This window comes from Prionailurus viverrinus, chromosome A1, assembly GCF_022837055.1.
Source record: "Prionailurus viverrinus isolate Anna chromosome A1, UM_Priviv_1.0, whole genome shotgun sequence".
In the NCBI taxonomy this organism is placed as follows: Eukaryota; Metazoa; Chordata; class Mammalia; order Carnivora; family Felidae; genus Prionailurus; species Prionailurus viverrinus.
In genome coordinates this window covers 58331491-58345345 of record NC_062561.1, presented here as the reverse complement: position 1 = coordinate 58345345, position 13855 = coordinate 58331491, and the positions used below count along the sequence as shown (strand labels likewise).

Here is a 13855-nt window from a genome sequence, read left to right as displayed (position 1 = left end):
GATAGCATGAGGCTGTCCAGAGTATTAGGCCAGGGGATCACCATTTAGTAGGGGAGGAAGAGAAAGGACTTAGATGTCTAGGTGAAGTCACTCAGCAACAGAGTAGAGAGTCTCTAGGTCAGAGAGTTCCAAAGGTCAGTGGTGGCTTCTCAACGGCCAATAGGTATTGGGTGTGTTACCATAGAGTATGCAAAGAACACAGTCCCTAGAAGGCTAAAAATATGCTCATTTGGACTGTTTTAAAAATAAAAACAGATATATAAAAATCTGAAATGGGCATTGGTAGACTGTTGAGCTTATTATGAAGAAATAAACAACCTAAGGGGGCAATGTACAGGTTCCATCTTAGGCTGATTTATATAAGATCATACTATCTATGAAAATGGCATTTATTCAGGTTTTAGAGAACATCTTTTATTAGAATTTTATTGAGGTTTTCTTTTACACTTTGTACTTTAAAAATTATTTTCTTTACCACATGTGATCCATTTTTTATCTCTCCATCTATTCATTGACCCATGTTTTTATCTTGAAGTGCTTCTCAAATTTAGTTGCATTAGCTTCACCTTCTAAACATCTCAGCATGGCTATCTTCAACTAGAGTTGAGTATTTGTTATGGTACTTTCAGTACTTTCTTTTCCCTTTGAAGTCAAATTACCAACTATGAAAGGAAAGAATCTTAAGAGTAATAATCTGTGAGTTTTAACTAATGCATACACTTGTGTAAACCCAAATTCTTGTCAAGATATAAGATATCACCTCTGAAGGTTATTTCATGCTCATTCCCAGTCAATCCATTTCCCCATGCCCTCGAAGACAAACACTTCATGAATAGAACGATACATTTTTTTGTAAGTACACATGCATTCAGTAAAATAAAATTTTGAGATTTTTCCATGTTGTCAAATGTTTTCAGGAGTTTATATTTATGGCTTATATTATTCCACTGTATACATATACCACAGTTTGTTTATCCATTTTCTTACTGATGAATATGTGGGCTATTTCCACTATTGAACTATTATTAATATTATTAGTTTTTAAGTTTTTATTTTAATTCCAGTATAGATACCATATAGCATTAAATTAGTTTCAGGTGTACAATATGGTGATTTGACATATGTATACATCACTCAGTGCTCATCATGATAAGTGCTCATCATGATACTCTCCAGTATTGAATTATTATAAAGTGACTATGGAATTCTAGTAGAAATCTGTTTATGGACATGCATTTTTATTTCACATTTGTCGATATCAACAAGTATAATTTATGGGTCATAGGGTGGATGTATACTTAGTTTTATAAGAAATTTTGAGAGTTTTTGAAGTAAGCATACAATTTTATATCCGTATATGAAGGTTTCATGTACAACAATATATAAACAAAGGTACACTGTACAAAAATATATCAGCATTGCAGTTGCACTACATTCACAACTTTTGGTTTCACCAGTATCTTTAATTTGAGCAGTCTGGGGAGTGACATGTGACATCTTATTATTTTTAGTTTGCATTTCCTTGAGGAATAATGTCTTGAGCACTTTCTAAAAAAAATAGTTTTTCTGCCCCACCCCATATATTTTGCCATATGTTGGTCTTTCTTTTGAAGTATCTGTTCTAATCTATGTACATTTTTATTGGATCATATGTAATTTTATTGTTGAGGTGTAGAAGTTTGTTGTATATCCTGTATCCTAGTCTTCTTTCAGATTTATGTACTGCAAAAATTCACTCTAGGACTAAGGCTTTTTATTTATTTCCTTAATTTTGTCTTGGATAAACAATTTTTTTATTATTTGCAATATATTTTTTAAGGTCTGGATCTATCAAGGAAACTTTTACTTCTCCAAAACTGTGTTTCCTTCTAGAAAGTTACAGTTTTTAAATTTTTGTTAATGGATATGATTATCTCAATTTTATTTTTAGGTAATAAGTGAATTAATGATCTCAGTCCATATTTTTCTTTATGAATATCCAGTTATTCCAGGTCCAATGATTTAAAGGTTTTCTTTTCCCAAGTGATAACACTTTAATCTTTTGAAAATCAAATTATCATTATACAAAAATGGATTCATTTCTAAGTTCTTGTCACTGATGCAGTTTTTGAGGCCTCAATGTATGAATTAGGGGGGGCATAATTCAGTCCATAATGTATTGACTCATTTTTTTAAGACTATATTTAGTTTTTAGTTATTCAAACTAAAAACTTTTTTTCCTCTGTTTTTCAGAAAGAATTATTTCCACTGGCCTATGTTTCATTCAATGAATTTTATTGTATTATTTCCACTCACCTGCTAAGTCCATTCAGTTAAGATTATTATTTTCTTTTAGATATTGTATTTTTTAATTCTAGAATTGTAATTTGATAATTTTCTTTTTTTAGAACATTTTTTTTATTTTTTAATTTTATTTTTTATTTTTTTAAATTTACATCCAAATTAGTTAGCCTATAGTGTAACAATGATTTCAGGAGTATATTCCTTAGTGCCCCTTACCCATTTAGCCCATTCCCCCCTCCCACACCCCCTCCAGTAACCCTCTGTTTGTTCTCCATATTTATGAGTCTCTTATGCTTTGTCCCCTCCCTGTTTTTATATTGCTTTTGTTTCCCTTCCTTTATGTTCATCTTTTTTCTCTTAAAATCCTCATATAAGTGAAGTCATATGATTTTTGCCTTTCTCTGACTTACTAATTTTACTTAGCAAAATGCCCTCCAGTTACATCCACGTAGTTGCAAATGGCAAGATTTCATTCTTTTTGATTGCCAAATAATACTCCATTGTGTGTGTGTGTGTGTGTGTGTGTGTGTGTGTGTGTGTGTGTGTATCACATCTTCTTTTTTTTTTAATTTTTTTTTTAACGTTTATTTATTTTTGAGACAGAGACAGAGCATGAATGGGGGAGGGTCACAGAGAGAGGGAGACACAGAATCTGAAACAGGCTCCAGGCTCTGAGCTGTCAGCACAGAGCCGACACAGGGCTCGAACCCACGGACCGTGAGATCATGACCTGAGCTGAAGTCAGACGCTTAACCGACCGAGCCACCCAGGCGCCCCTATATCACATCTTCTTTATCCATTCATCCATCAGTGGACATTTGGGCTCTTTGCATACTTTGACTATTGTTGACAGTGCTGCTATAAACATTGGGGGTGCATGTGTCCCTTCAAAACAGCACACCTGTATCCCGTGGATAAATGCCTAGTAGTGCAATTGCTGGGTCATAAGGTAGTTCTATTTTTAGTTTTTTGAGGAACCTCCATACTGTTTTCCTGAGTGGCTGCACCAGCTTGCATTCCCACCAACAATGCAAAAGAGATCCTCTTTCTCTGCATCCTTGCCAACATCTGTTGTTGCCTGAGTTGTTAATTCTGACAGGCGTGAGGTGGTATCTCATTGTGGTTTTGATTTGTATTTCCCTGATGATGAGTGAAGTTGGGCATTTTTTCATGTGTTGGTTGACCATCTGGATGTCTTCTTTGGAGAAGTGTTTATTCATGTCTTTTGCCCATTTCTTCACTGGATTATTTGTTTTGTGGGTGTTGAGTTTGATAAGTTCTTTGTAGAATTTGGATACAAACCCTTTATGGTTTGGAAATATATTCTCCCATTCTGTAAGTTCCCTTTTAGTTTTGCTAATTGTTTCCTTCGCTGTGCAGAAGCTTTTTATTTTGATGAGTTCCCAGTAGTTCATTTTTGCTTTTGTTTCCCTTGCCTCCAGAGACGTGTTGAGTAGAAGTTGCCACAGCCAAGATCAAAGAGGTTTTTGCCTGCTTTCCCCTGGAGGATTGATGGCTTCCTGCCTTACATTTAGGTCTTTCATTTTGAGTTTATTTTTGTGTATGGTGTAAGAAAGTGGTCCAGGTTCATTCTTCTGCATGTTACTGTCCAGTTTTCCCAGCCCCACTTGCTGAAGAGACTGTCTTTATTCCGTTGGATATTCTTTCCTGCTTTGTCAAAGATTAGTTGATCATACATGTGTGGGTCCATTTCTGGGTTCTCTGCTCTGTTCCATTGATCTGAGTGTCTGTTCTTGTGCCAGTACCATACCTTCTTGATTACAGCTTTGTAGTATAGCTTGAAGTCTGGGATTGTGATGCTTCTTACTTTGGTTTTCTTTTTCAAGATTGCTTTGGCTATTCGGGGTCTTTTCTGGTTCCACACAAATTTTAGGATTATTTTTTCTAGCTCTGTGAAGAATGCTAGTGTTATTTTGATAGGGATTGCATTGAATATGTAGATTGCTTTGGGTAGTATTGATATTTTAACAATATTTGTTCTTCCTATCCAGGAGCATGGAATCTTTTTCTATTTTTTTTTTGTAACTTTTTTGTGTGTGTCTTCTTCAACTTCTTTGTTAAACTTTCTGTATTTTTCAAGATATAGATTTTTCATCTCTTTGGTTATATTTCTTCCTAGGTATTTTATGGCTTTTTTTGTACAACTGTAAATGGGATTGATTCCTTGATTTCTCTTTCTGTCACTTCATTGTTGGTGTATAGAAAAGCAACCTATTCCTGTGCATTGATTTTATATCCTGCAACTTTGCTGAATTCATGAATCAGTTCTAGCAGTTTTTTTGGTGGAATCTTTTGGGTTTTCCATATAGAGAGAGTATCATGTCATCTGCGAAGAGTGAAAGTTTGACCTCCTCCTGGCCGATTCGGATGCCTTTTATATCTTTGTGTTGTCTGATTGCAGAGGCTAAGACTTCCAATACTATGTTGAATAACAGTGGCAAAAGTGGACATCCCTGTCTTGTTCCTGTCCTTAGGGGGGAAGCTCTGTTTTTCCCCATTAAGGATGTTATTAGCATTGGGTGGTTCATATATGGCTTTTATGATCTTGAGGTATCCTCCTTCTATCCCTACATTCTTGAGGATTTTTATCAAAAAAGGATCCTGTATTTTGTCTAATGCTTTCTCTGCATCTGCATATAAGAGAATCATTTGGTTCTTGTCCTTTCTTTTATTGATGTGCTGAATCATGTTAATTGTTTTGTAGATATTGAACCAGCCCTGCATCCCAGGTATAATCCCACTTGGTCGTGAGGAATAATTTTTTTGATGTATTTTTGGATCTGGTTGGCTACTATCTTGTTGAGGATTTTTGTTTCCATGTTCATCAGGGAAATTGGTCTATAGTTCTCCTTTTTAGTGGGGTCTCTGTCTTGTTTTGGAATCAAGGTAATGCTGGATTCATAGAAACAGTTTGGAAGTTTTCCTTGCATTTCTATTTTTTGGAACAGCTTCAAGAGAATAGGTGTTAACTCTTCCTTAAATGTTTGGTAGAATTCCCCTGGAAAGCCATCGGGCCCTAGACTCTTGTTTTTTGGAAGATTTTTGATTACTAATTCGATTTCCTTACTGGTTATGGGTCTGTTCAAAATTTCTATTTCTTCCTTTTCAGTTATGGTAGTGTATATGTTTCTAGGAATTTGTCCATTTCTTCCATATTGCCCATTTTATTGGCATATAATTGCTCATAATATTCTCTTATTATTGTTTTTATTTCTGCTGTGTTGGTTGTGATCTCTCCTCTTTCATACTTGATTTTATTTATTTGGGTCATTTCCTTTTTATTTTTGACCAAACTGACTAGTGGTTCATCAATTTTGTTAATTCTTTCAAAGAACCAGCTTCTGGTTTCATCGATCAGTTCTACTGGGCTTTTTTTTCTTTTTTCTTTTTTTTTTTTTTTTTTGGTTTCGATAGCATTGATTTCTGCTCTAATCTTTATTAATAATTTCCTGTCTTCTGTTGGTTTTGGGTTTTAATTGCTGTTCTTTTTCCAGCTCCTTAAGGCTTAAGGTTAGGTTGTGTATCTGAGATCTTTCTTCCTTTTTTAGGAAGGCCTGGATTGCTATATACTTTCCTCTTATGACCGCCTTTGCTGCGTCCCAGAGGTTTTGGGTTGTGGTGTTATCATTTTCATTGACTTCCATATACTTTTTAATTTCCTCTTTAACTTCTTGGTTAGCCCATTCATTCTTTAGTAGGATGTTCTTCAGTCTCCAAATGTTTGTTACCTTTCCAAATTTTTCCTTGTGGTTGAGTTCGAGTTTCATAGCATTGTGGTCTGAAAATATGTGCAGTATGATCTCGATCTTTTTGTACTTACTCAGGGCTGATTTGTGTCCCAGTATATGGTCTATTCTGGAGAACGTTCCATGTACACTGGAGAAGAATGTATATTCTGCTGCTTTAGGATGAAATGTTCTGAATATATCTGTGAAGTCTGTCTGGTCCAGTGTGTCATTCAAAGCCATTGTTTCCTTGTTGATTTTTTGATTAGATGATCTGTCCATTGCTGTGAGTGGGGTGTTGAAGTCTCCTACTATTATGGTTTCTTTATGTTTGTGATAATTGATTCATATATTTGGTGCATAAATGTTTACACATTTGGTGCATAAATATTTACAATTGTTAGGTCTTCTTGGTGGATAGACCCCTTGATTATGATATAATGCCCTTCTGCATCTCTTGATACAGTCTTTATTTTAAAGTCTAGATTGTCTGATATAAGTATGGCTACTCCAGCTTTCTTTTGTTGACCATTAGCATGATAGATAGTTCTCCATCCCCTTATTTTCAAACTGAAGGTGTATTTCAGTCTAAAGTGGGTCTCTTCTAAACAGCATATAGATGGATCTTGTTTTCTTATCCATTCTGTTACCCTATGTCTTTTGATTGGAGCATTGAATCCATTGACATTTAGAGTGCATACTGAAAGATACGAATTTATTGCCATTATGATCCTTGTAGAGTTGGAGTTTCTGGTGGTGTCTCTGGTCCTTTCTAGTCGTTGTTGCTGTTGGTATGTCTGTATGCATGTATGCATGTATGTATGTATGTATGTATGTATATTTTCATCTTTTCTCCCCTCAGAGAGTCCCCCTTAAAATTTTTTGCAGGGCTGGTTTAGTGGTCACAAACTCCTTTAATTTTTGCCTGGGAAACTTTTATCTCTCCTTCTATTTTGAATGACAGCCTTGCTGGATAAAGAATTCTTGGCTGAGTATTTTTCTTATTCAGCACCTTGAATATATCCTGCCACTCCTTTGTGGCCTGCCAAGTTTCTGTGGATAGGTCTGCTGCAAACCTGATATGTCTTCCCTTGTAGAGTAGGACTTTTTTCCCCTTGCTGCTTTCATGATTCTCTCCTTGCCTGAGTATTTTGTGAATTTGACTATGATATGACTTATCGATGGTCAGTTTTTGTTGAATCCAATGGGGATCCTCTGTGCGTCCTGGATTTTGATGTCTGTGTCTTCTCCCAGGTTAGGAAAATTTTCCACTATGATTTGTTCACATAACCCTTCTACCCCCATTCCTCTCTCTTCCTCTTCTGGAACCCCTATGATTCTGATGTTCTTCCTTTTTAATGAGTCACTGATTTCTCTAATTCTTAAATCGTGCTATTTTGGCTTAATATCTTACTTTTTTTTCTGCTTCGTTATTCTCCATAGGTTTGTCCTCTGTATCACTGATTCTCTGTTCTGCCTCATCTATCTTTGCCACCGCGGTATCCATCGGTGATTGCAGCTCTAGTTATAGCATTTTTTTATTTCATTCTGACTAGTTTTTACTTCTTTTATCTCCGCAGAAAGGGATTCTAATCTATTTTTAACTCAAGCTCGTATTCTTATTACTGTGATTCTAAATTCTGGTTCAGACATCTTGCTTGTATCTGTGTTGGTTAAATCCTTGGCTGTTGTTTCTTCCTGCTCTTTCTTTTGGGGCGAATTCCTTCATTTTGTCATGATGGATCAGCAATCATGCAACCATCTTCTGTCTTCAGCTTTCATCCACTCCTTGCTATTTCACTGTCCCTGACCAAGCCCCAGGCAGTAACTCTCTCCTGAGTTTTGTCTCAGATGCAGCTGTTTTCCCAAGCCCCTTACTTCTGAAGGACTGTGGCTCTGACTCGTTCCACCCCTCTGTGGGAGGGTCTCACCGAGCAATGGCCAAATGTTAGCTGCACCTAGGAATGCTTGCTGGACCCTGCTGCTGCCCATGCTCTGAGACTGCGGCCAGGTGCCAGCATGCCCCAGAAAAAGTTTGCAAGATAGTGTAGCAGCAGCTTTTCAGGGATTATGGAAAATCACAACACACATTTGGCACCAGGCTTCACCCTTAACGACCTTGTTCCAGCACCAACAGCCGTTCTCTGGGTGGGGTCTGCTGGGACCAGGTGGCTTCAACAGTCTCTACCAAAAGTCCTTCCAGCAGTGGAACTGCTTTTCTCTGTGTGGCCCAAGAACCTCCCGGACCCCACTCTCCTCCTGGGGATTCGCCCTTCCCACCAGAGTACTGCCAGGTATCAAGCTGCAGAGTTGCAGACTTTGTGCTCCCCTTGTTTACAGTCTTAATGGAAATTAAACCCTCTCCTTTCTCCTTTCTCCCTTTTAGTTTAGTCCCTGCAGCTGTTTCCAATTTTCTACTTTCTCTCCGGCTGCTTTTGGGGAGGGGAGCTTTTCCTATATTCTCCCCCCGTCTCCATCCTCTCTCTGCCCACAAAAGCACCTCCCTGACTTACTCGGCTTCTTGCTCCCCAAGTTCACATCTCTGTGCCAAGTACCTGCTTAATTCTGTGGTTTAGGTTGTGCAGATTGTTGTGTTAATCCTCCAATCAGTTTTCTGGGTGTGCAGGATGGTTTAGTGTTGGTCTGGCTGTATTTCATGGACGTGAGACACACAAAAAACTTCCATGCTGTTCTGCCATTTTGGCTCCTCCCTATTTTGATAATTTTCTTATAATTTGTATTTGTTTGCTGTAATTCCAAACAAGGTCATTTCATATTTGTCTTTATTGGTTGCCTTATTTTCTAGACAATGTCATATTTTCCTTTGTCTTAATTTGTTGAGTAGTTTTTATTTCTATCCTGACCATGATGAATGATGAATATTTTATTTTAGTATTTCTAGAGCTTCTAGTGTGAGTTCTGTACGTTCCTCCTATGATTATTGATTTTTTTAAAGCAAGTATTCAACTTGCCTGAACTACAGTTTGCCTTTCCTATGGGGACAGAAGCACCAGTCTCAGTTTAATTCTTTAACCTTATCTGTGGTGCTTAGAGTGTTCTCCAGTAATTCACAATGCAGGGGTCAAACAGAAACTCTGGAAATTTTTATAAACAAATTTGGGTCTCTCCTTCTCTGGTCATTTCCAGAATTTTCCCTCTCAATTTCATTTACTCTGTTAGTACAAACTCCCTCTTCTGTTTCTTCAAGTCTTTCAGCCAATTTGTCTAATAGAGTTTGAACTATCTTTTCTGGAGAAGACTGAGATTGAGCCTCAAGAAATATCTATAAAAGAGGGAACTCTGGAGCACTTGGGTGGCTCAGTCGGTTAAGGTTAAGTGTCCAATTCTTGATTTTGGCTCACATCATGAGCTTACGGTTCCTACGATTGAAGTCCACATCAGGCTCTGTGCTGAAAGCACTGAGCCTGCTTGGGATTCTCTCTTTCCCTTCCTCTCTGCCCCTCCTCCTTCTCTCTCTCAAAATAAATAACTAAACATTAAAAAGAAGAGGTAACTCTAGTGCTATTTTTTTATTCCAAGTTTGATTTTCATTCACCATATCTAAGTGATTTTGGTTATGCTTAGTGCCTTCAGGTACATTTTTGTTTACAAAATTAATAGTTTTTTTCTATGGGAAAGGTAGTCTGACAGGACCTGCCTGACCATAACCAGAAGCACTATTGATGAAGTATTTTTATACAACAGAAAAGAAAAATAGCACAGTATTAATATCTCTCAAATATTCTTGTAATGAATAGTGTGTTGCCAATACCTCAAACATATTATGTAATGTAAATATCTTAATTGAATTGAAGTAATCACAGAATACATATTTACTGCCTGATTCTATTTAGGTATACCAAAAAATAGTTTAAAGCTTAATCATGTTATTTTGCTTGGAACATATCCCTCTGTTTCTTCATTTTGCTTGACTCTTTGTGTTTTTAAAGATTATATAAAACAGTCATCTCTCCTGGACTTAAAGGAGTGGCCTTGTATAGGAGGTAAACTTTCTGCTCTAGCTTTTGGTTGACTCTCAAACCTGTCCAAGCAGCCTATTTTATTTTTAATGGTTCCCAGGAGTTGAGTGTGTGGCAAGATCTGTCAGTATCCCCAAAGGGAGGGTCTCAGTCAGCACCAGATTCAGACCAATTGGAAGCCAGACCTTCAGGAAACTGCCTTTACAGTGCGCAAATTTATGCAATCCTCTGGGATCACAACTATGAACCTCTCTAGTCACAAGAGACAGGAGATCTGGAGGTCACCCCTGGTGGCAATTGCTAAAACTGGTGCTCCAGATAACTGTATAAACTCCTTTCTTGGAGTACCAAGCAAAGGGAGAACATGAGGATGGGGCCCACCTGCCTCTGGATGTGTGTTAAATTAGATGCCTGACCCTCAGGCCAATGCTTTAAGAATAGCAAATAAATCTCATTCACATTAAGTTTGTGAGTGTTTCCATCTTCTGTCTCTGTACTGAGCCCTAGAGCAGGGGAGTCTGAGCATGCAGACCTTTAAGAGCTGTTTCTAAAATTGTTATAGACTTATGGTCTTGTGGACTCCAACCCCATTGGTTTTCAAAGCTAGATGTTTGGGGAGCTCATCTGTCAAGTGTAGGTCTTCAAAATTAGTGTGCCTGATGTTGGGTTCAAATATTTTGCTCATCAGAGAGAAACTTCAGGTTTGGAGTTCCCTCCTGATTGTGGGTTGCTGTATTGGGGATGGAGTTTATGGCAAGACTGTGTTCCAGCTTCCGCTGACTCTGAGGTGGGTCTTTTCCCATTGACTTATAGCTTAAGAGTTACTCAGACTGCTTTTAGTTTAGTTCCACCCCTCCCCCCACCCAGAGGAAGTTGTTCCATATTTAGCAGCAGATTCATTGTGTCAGTGGGAGGAGGTGAGCCTAGAATCCCCCATATATTTTTTTAAATGTTTTTTTATATGTATTTTGAGAGAGAAAGAGAGAGCATGAGTATGGGAGGGGCAGAGAGAGAGGGAGGGAGAGAGAAAGAATCCCAAGCAAACTCCACACTGAGCAGAAACCCTGATGTGGGGCCCTATCCCATGAAATGTGAGATCATGACCTGTGCTGACATCAAGAGTTGGTTACCCCACCGACTGAGCCACTCAGGTGCCATTTTTAACCAGAATCTCCCTCAAAAATAGGTTTAAAATGCTTGAAGAAATATACAGTAAGTATTTACTTACATTCTCTTTTATTTTTTAAATATTTTTAAATCACATTTATTGACTTTTTTCATTTATGCAATTCAGAGACGAAATTTAAATCTGTAATTCATTCCCATATTATAACATGGAAAGTTTAAGGGAATGCCAAGAATATGAACATTAGAAAGCCATTACACTGATAACAGAAAGAACTCTCTAGAAATTGAATGGAAGTTGGAAAAGATGTGACAAAAATGGCTGAAGTTTTACTCATGACTCCTGCACTTATTTATTAGAACCAAAATCTATACCGGGGAAGTCTAAATTGAAATTAGGCTCACCAGGACAACCTGATAGTTAAATACACCCTGGTTGTTTTCATGTTTGCTTAGTGAGATGTGTTGATGGAACAGTCCTATGTAAATGTATGTAATTTGGAGATGTAGTTCTGTCTCATAGACGAGTGATGATTCCATAGAGGTGACATCTGAGGCCTTCTTCTTGGTTAAAATAACCAAGCAGAAAATTACAAAAAAAGCTAATAAATCAATACCTATGCATTTATTTATCATCTAAAAAGAAAAAAAAATAACATGCTTCTTAATATAGAGCTTCTTAATATATTTTATGTATCTTTAAAAAAATGCATGCACAACATATGTGTCATTCTGAATATGGAATTTAAAACCTGAATCAGCTTGGCTGCAATAAAATGAACTTTGAGTCAAGGCAGGTAATAGTCCTAAACTTTAGTTTTTCCCCTCTGTTAAAGTGCTTAACTAAATTTGTCACTTTAAAATTTCCTTATTTTTCCATTTTTCAATGAAGATACTAAAGTATCTATCTGTGAGTGGATAGATAGAATGATAATCAGAAGAGAGAAAAAGAAGAGCTTCAGATACATTCACCTTTCTTCCAGGATATGCAGCCTCTCCAGAGACAATTCCAAAACCAGAGGATATCTCACTTGTATATACTTGTTTGTGGACTATAAAAGATACAAAAAAGTCTCCACATACTTATCACTCTATGTTGCCTTTACTTTTCTCTATCTCATCAGGAGTCAACAAAGGAAACTGCTGTTTTCCAGATGGAGTACCCAATCTATTCCCAAGCCATACTTCTCACAAATGGTAAGGAGTGAATCAGTCACTTTATCTTTAATTGTAGTAGTGTATGTATATTCATATGTCTATTGAAAATGAAATATTTTAGCAGTGCCAAGTACTTTCTGAAAATGCCATTCAAACATATGGTACAATATGTTTATACCTATTGCAGACCATCTGCTGTCTAAGCTCAATTGCACATTTATTTTACTTCTAATTCACAAAGAAAATGGAAAATAGAACTGGCCTATGTACCATAATTTGGCTGAGCTTTAAGCAGGTGCAAATTCAATAAGAAAACATATTTGGAGCTATAAAAACCTCACTTATTCTGTCCCCATGTGGGTATATATTCTTTCCAAAGCAATGCAAATGTTTCAGCTCTTTATGCTTAGATCTGTTGCACTGAGTTTGTAATAGGGTCAGGTGGGATGAGACTGATTTGGAAACTGGAGAACTATATAACTTTTGCTAAAAAAAAGTAAGTGATGTCTATAATAATATTTGTAATACAATTTTAATGGTGCCATACAGGTTTTATAAGTAGTGTTAACAATTACAAGGGCTTTATTCTTTTAAAAAATTTTTTGCTTTTAATGTTGCATATCTTATACACAGAATGAAAGAATGGAAATATGATGCTGGATTTCCATGGGCCTAGTCATCTTTCTTATTAAAAATGTAAATATTTGTCAGAAACCAAACCATAGACATACAACCACAGAAAGAAAGAGAGAAATAAAATGAGATAATATCCTTATATAACAATTAAGGCATATATATACTTGTAATCTAATACTTAACTCTGATACAAAGGTATTTTTCAATGATAGTTCATTCCAAACAGCTCAGATGTTCTTCTAAATAACTCTAAGTAACTCTTTGTTAAGTAATGTTTGGGATTAATTTTAATATAATGTAAACTTTTCAGTTGAATCATCATAATTCCAAGACCATTTGCCAGAAAATGTCTGATTAAATAAATATGACTCTCTTTTATTTGAAATATTCTTCATTGTCTTGGTTCATTAGGTATGAAATGTTGATGACATTTTCATAAAGAGGCTGCATACATCATAGTTCAACTGGATACACTTGTTTTAAGAGTTCCTATACCATAATCTCAATATAAGTAAACATCTTTTCTATGAAAAAGGTACTTGATGTGGTCACTTACTTGATATAGGAATGATGTGTATTTATAATGTCACTTGATATATATAAAAAAGTATTTATATAGTTTTTCCCAAATGTGTCACCTCTAAGATTGGATATATATCAGTAGAGGCAAATGCACAAATGAACATATGTACATATATACTAACATACAAATAATATCCCACAAAGACAATATGGGTACATTATAGGAATACAAAGCAGTAAATTATTTTTTTGGTCAATGGCTGGGAAGTACTACTGCAACAGAACAGAGTAGGCATCTAAAGATTTTTCTTAAGGAAGCCCAATCTAAAAATGAGTTTGAGTGAGTGTTTGGAACTTGACATGTTGAAATAGGAAATAGCAATCCTGTGGTAAGGAACCATGAAA

General features: G+C 36.4%; 1 long non-coding RNA gene across 1 annotated transcript in view; it reads left to right on the top strand.

Annotated features, from left to right (window-relative positions):
- LOC125175575 (uncharacterized) overlaps positions 1-12333 on the top strand; it is a 136509-nt gene extending 124176 nt beyond the window's left edge. Inside the window, exon 4 of the long non-coding RNA XR_007155882.1 lies at positions 12259-12333. This is a non-coding gene — a long non-coding RNA (uncharacterized LOC125175575). The remainder of the gene's footprint in view (positions 1-12258) is intronic.
- Positions 12334-13855: the final 1522 nt, after the last annotated feature.